We start from the raw sequence: 5,840 nt of genomic DNA, 5'->3' as shown, positions 1-5,840 counted from the left end.
AGGCAGGAGCTTTAACAAAGAGAACTTTTCTCTCAAGTGTTTTTTTAGATATTTAAATTAAATGCACTGGAGCAAGACAGATGAAAAAACTGAAGAGCTTTAAGAAATCGGAATAACAATCCTTTCCTCTCTCAGTTAATTAAGGGTCACTTGCTTATTGCTTCTGGTGTTGTTAAAACTACCGATTCTCCAGCTGTCTGGAGAATTTTCCGGTAGAAAAGGAGTAAGTAAGAAACAGGGTAGGCAAAGCAATGCAAAGCAAAAATATGGCTCATGGTAAGAGAGCAAAGGCAGGCCAAGCCTCTTTGCAGGTCATGTATTAGGAGAAGTGCCCAGCTTTGGAAGGTTACACATGTTGTATCTACCTTGTAACCCGAGCTGAGCTAAGCATTTTGGATGCATTCCCTCTCCCTGCACTTGAAAACAAGGAGGTTTTTGTATATGTGAAATATCAGGAAAAACTTATTCTGGGTTTCTCAGCTATTTGATGTGGCCTACTTGATGGTAGCAGGCCTTGGTTTCCAGACAGAATAGAGTCACCTCATCAGCCCCAAAGCAGGTACCGTCAGGACAAAGGTCATGGAAGGTCTTTATGTCGTCCCTGTGTGCGCCTGCCCTGAGCACCGACTCCATCTTGTGCTGAGGTGGGAGGTATCTCTCCATGTCCCTGGCAAGCTCCTGAACTGCAGGCAACATGCAAGGGAAACTCCAAAGCAACTGGTATCTGGGCCAGGCTCCAGCGCAGCTCTCTGCCTCCCTGGATTCCTGTGTCTCACAGACGACAGCACTTCAAGGTGTGAATCTCACACCACTTTGCACTCGGACAGGATAGTTGCTATGACACACTTCATTCCTGCCAGTGGTGGATGTAAGGAGGACCCCTAATCCCTGGTACTGGAGAGACCAAAGCAGCAGAGCAAAGTGGCTGCAGGAGTGCAGAGGACATCCTGCAGGAAGGCAGGCCGCAGAGCAGCCAACATCCGGATGAAGCCAGTGTGAAACCCCTGTAGCTGGTAGAGAGAACCAGAGATCCCGTAACCAGCCCGGGGCTATACAGGCGTGGCTCTTGGGCTCGAGAGGGTATTTTGGCCTAGACCCTTGGAAGAGAAAAACAGACCTTTGTGAGACTCTGCAAGGTTTTATGTTGGTCTGAGTCTGCGTTTGCCACGAGGTGTGGAGCGGCTAGAAGGGGAGTGCGGAGGCCACCAGAGGTGCCCAGTGAAGGGTGCTGATAATCATTAGTTTTACAGGGTTGTAGCCCTGCAAAGCCATTGAAGTGGTGTGTGAAAAGGTGCTGTGTGTAGTTGTGGCAAGTCTGCCATGGGAGACTACAGGCCAACGAGAGGGCAGTGACTACAAGGCCTAGTCGAGGACTGTTGACAAGGGCTAGGAAGAAAGAGCCCTGCAGAAAGACTGCTGATATGGTCCTGGAGAAGGGGCCTAGCTATAGCCTAAGTGAATTAGCTGGGGCTAACGAGAGGGAGAGAGACCCTACTTGAGGGTTAAAACCCAAAGACTGGGCCAGAGTGAGGTGGCTGATGATGAGCAGGGGCAGAAGGAAGCATCTCAAGGCTCCCTCTGCTATTCTGAGGACAGCCTCCCATCTTAGATTTATTTTCCAGCAAGGTGTGACAGGTACCTTGGGGTACAGGGCAGTACCTTGGGGAGCCACAGGGAGACAGAATTGGTGTAGTCACCTTAGAGGCAAATCCTCAGTGGGTTGCAGTGGGTGAGTAACAAGATCTCAGCCAGCAGTCAGCTGTGGAAGCAATACAAGCAGGGCACTGGGCTAGTGGAAGGGAAAAAGGGGTCCATCTGAGGTCCCTTCTTTCTATACTATGCCCTATGAAGCAGAGCTGTGATGGGAAGACCCCCAGATGGTGATACCCTGCCCCCTCCTATGTGGTATTGGGGAGAACTGCCAAAAAGAGCTATCCAGAAGCTCTGCTCTGGCAATGGGAGCTGCTGGCCAAGCATCCTATGCAGAGGCCTTTGGCCATGCAGAGAACTCTGCTGCTGCCAAGGGCTGGTAGCTCCAACTTCTGACCTTCCCATCCTCTCCCCCTCTGTTTGCTCCCAGCTGCATGTGTGCTAACACTGGTGTCACTGAATTGCATTGCATGCCTTCCTGTTGTTGCATTCTGGGGCAGAGCAGACTGCAACCAGAGTAACTTTCTTTGGGCTCTGCTGTGTTGTTAGATGCCTCTCCATGCTAAAGCGGGGCATTTCAGAGAGGCACAGATGCCCAAGGGTGTTTGTAGTAATGCAGTCTATTCTCACCTGGCCATGTGTTATATGGACGACTGCCATACTGCCGTAGGGATTCAGTGAGGGGTAGCCAAAATAAAAGCTTGTATGGCACTAATGGGCCTGTATGTTGGCTGCTTTTTGCATACCCTTTCGCATCATCTGATGAAGTGAGTTACAGCTCGCAAAAGTGTGTGTGGTTGGCTGATCTGTAAGTTGCAAATCCAGCCTGCTTTCTACTTGTCTTCAGACTGACACTTAACTATGGCTCTAAATTTCATGAAGCCAGGGTTTGCTCCTTGCACAGTAGCTTGTCATTAAATGTGACACTTATTGGACCTGTATGCTCAGGAGAGGAAGGGCCTCTCTACAACTCTTTCCTGAGTCCTTTGGCCCTCAGCTACTGTAAATCAATGTGTTATTGGACTATAATGTATAGCAGTGGAGGGGGGTAGCATCACTACCAATTAAATGCCTGCATTTCCCCAGCAGCCAAATCTACTCACATGCACGTGCCTATGCACAGTCGGCTGTCAGATGTTTCGCGCTGACCCCAATGAATAGATACGATGCTGACTGGCAGCTTGTAGCTGACACTTGCTAATGAACTCCCTGGGGGGACCCTGACCTTGCACCCTCCAAGCTATGCATTCACCTATGCTTTACAGAGCAAACACTGCTGGCTGCACCCGGCAGCTGCTATGAACTTTTTACCCCTTTCACTTGCAGACATCTTGGTGGTTGTTTTTGAGGCAAACTTCTCTAAATGTATTTATTTGGCTTTTTTTGCTGGTAGCAAAGGCAGATGTGTGAAGCAGGTGAGGAGCTGGCACTGCCTGTCTACTGCAGGTGGAGCCTAGGGACATGCTGGAGCAGGGCAATTCATCATGAAAGCTGGCATCAAAGTCTACTGGTACTGCCTGGGGATTTCACAGGTGCAGAAAACTGTCAGGGCAGAGTGAGGGGGCTGGCTAGATGAAGGGGAGGCACCTGTCTGTGTGCTGCAAAAATCAGTGGTCTGTACTAGATCTTGTCATCCCAATGGCTGGGTAACACAGTGCCTGGCAACAAGCCGCTGGCAATGGGTTTGAATCTGGGATTTTGCAGCACGATCCTCCTATGCCCTTGGCTTAATAGGTTATGTATGGCTTAGACGCCAGGGCAGGAGCGTGCTGGGGAAGCAATGGAGAAAGGATTGACTGGACAAAACCACCAGTGAAGGAGAGAAGCTGGCACCAGTGATGTTCCTGCACCTAGGGCTTGCTGATGCTTGAAAACAAGGGCAGGGCCCCATTTATCATGAGACGCCTTGAGCAATGGACATTTACCCTGCCTGAACCTATGCATGGAGAACATGTCTCTGTAAACATAAAGGCTGCACTTTCAACGGACTATTCTTGTAAAATAAAATGACCATGCAGGCCTGGGAAGCTGTTCCAGTGCTGTGGGAGGAGGGGGAGTGAGAAAGAGGCAGGACATGAAGGCTTGCTTTCTGCTCTTTATCTTTTCTAGCTGACCCTTATTTCAGCCGTAAAAGGTTCCAGGACAGGGTCAGGGCACAAGTACTTCAGAGTAGCAGCATAAATAAATGGCTGAGGTCTAAGCCAGGAAAACAGCCAGTCCCCGCTCTCTTTACTCACAATATCTCACAACTATCAATGCAGAGGATGCTGGGAGCAGAACAGCGATACAGTAAATCTGTTAGGGGTCTGATTCTTGTGTTCTGCTCTGTGTGGGGAAAACACATCTCCGCCACAGAGAGAGAGAGAGAGATAAGCATGGGCAAGGTGTGATTCACCCTGTGTGACATGCAGTATCTGAAATGACACAAAATGGAAAGGATGCCTTTGTCTGAAAGTGCAGAATAAAACTCGGTCCTTTCAGTTGCACGGCTGTTTCTGCCGTAACCTGGCCCCTGCACCTGGGAGTCCTGTGGACACCTAGGCTGAGCCAGTGACCTACAGTCAGGCAGAGGCAAGTCTTGGAGACTCCCAAATGCAGGCACCAGCTGGGCTCCAGCTCTCTGTTTACAGAAAACTTGAGAATGACACTGGGGGAGGGGATGCTCGGCTATGTGCTAGTCCAGTGGCGGCCAACCTGTGGCACGCGTGCAGCAATGGCATGGGCAGCCCCTGCACATGGCAGATCAGGTAGGGAGCAGAAAGCAGAGCTGGCAGGGGACGGTGACTGGAGTGACACTTGAAAAGTAAGGGGCTAATTTGTGGCAGGCCTGGAAAAAGGTTGTCCTGCATGGCTCTAAACGGCTCCAAAGCCATCTACCCTACCTGCTGGTCTCCAGGGTAACATAGAGGAGTTGCAAACAACTGGGTGGTTGTTGGTGGATCTGGGGCTGGGAGGGACGGTGAACAGACAGGGCCCCAGGGACCAGGACTGGGTTTGGAGCTTGTGTGATTCATTTGCTCTAGAATAGAAACTGCTTCCTGCAACATGCCCGCAAAGGGGTCCAGAGTCCAGCTGGGGTCTCTCTGAACTGCTGTAATACCACGACTGAGCAGTAACACTCATTATGCAGCATGGGCCCCAAGCACAGGGGGAAGAGGATGGGCATTTCCCATCCCCCCTCACTTTCTACAGTGCTGTTGACATCGCCTCCACTGTCCTGCTTCCTGCTCTAAACTGTTCGGTGTTGGTGACTGGGAAGGTTGAGGCACATCTGTCTAGGAGCAGGGGCAGTCTTTGAAATAGTGCAGTGCACTCCTGATCCTTGCTGTCAAGGTAATTTGGGAACAATGTTTTAGGCGTATCAGTGAAGGGAAGCTGTTCCCATGACTTGCACAACTAGAAATATCAGACCTAAGGGACCTGATGCTCAGAAGCTTGTCCAACAACTTTCAACTATACAGCTGGTCCAACAAAAGGTCCCAAAAAGCCTTTCCTCTACAAATGTTTTAATGATTTGGTATAAAACTTGATTTTTAAAAACTGCATTTCAAAGCTGCTGTTTTGTTAGAAATCCTGCAGGGCTGCATAATCCAGTGGTTGAGGTGCTAGCCTGGTACTTGAAATACCTGGACACAGTTCTTGACTCTTCCTTGGGTGACCCTGGGCAAGTGCGTTGGACTGAAATCCACAAAGGTAGTCAAGTGAAATCAGTGGGAATGAGACAACAGGAGCCTCTTCCCGCCTCCGGGCCTCGCACCCCTCAGCTATGCAGCCGGCGAGAGCTCTTCCCCGTCTCACGGAGGGCTGCGAAGATGAATGCGTTAAAGACCATGCACCTCGGGGCTCCAGACAGGCAACGTGGCAAAGATCCCTGCCTCCTGAGCCCAGGAAACTAACCTGACGGAGGGGGAGACGGCGCCTTCCCCTACAGCGTACGCACCCGCCGGGGCCGGCCGCTCGGCATGTGGGTGAAGCCCACCCCTCCCAGCCTAGGCTGCCTCTCAGCACGAAGCTCACCCAGGGGAACAACACGGGGGAGCCGCCGGCCCGGCGCGGGTCGGTTCCGCTGCCCCCGGCCGGGGCACCGCCTCCTGCTTCGCCGCTGCCCCGCCAGCTCCCGCGGGCCGATGCAGGCAGCGCTCCCGAGCCGAGCTCCGCCCGCCCGCAGCGGGGGAGGGGAGGGGAGGGGA

The sequence above is a fragment of the Crocodylus porosus genome, unplaced genomic scaffold (assembly GCF_001723895.1).
Source record: "Crocodylus porosus isolate Cpor-Errol unplaced genomic scaffold, CroPor_comp1, whole genome shotgun sequence".
Taxonomy (NCBI): domain Eukaryota; kingdom Metazoa; phylum Chordata; order Crocodylia; family Crocodylidae; genus Crocodylus; species Crocodylus porosus.
This window is presented reverse-complemented; position numbering follows the sequence as displayed.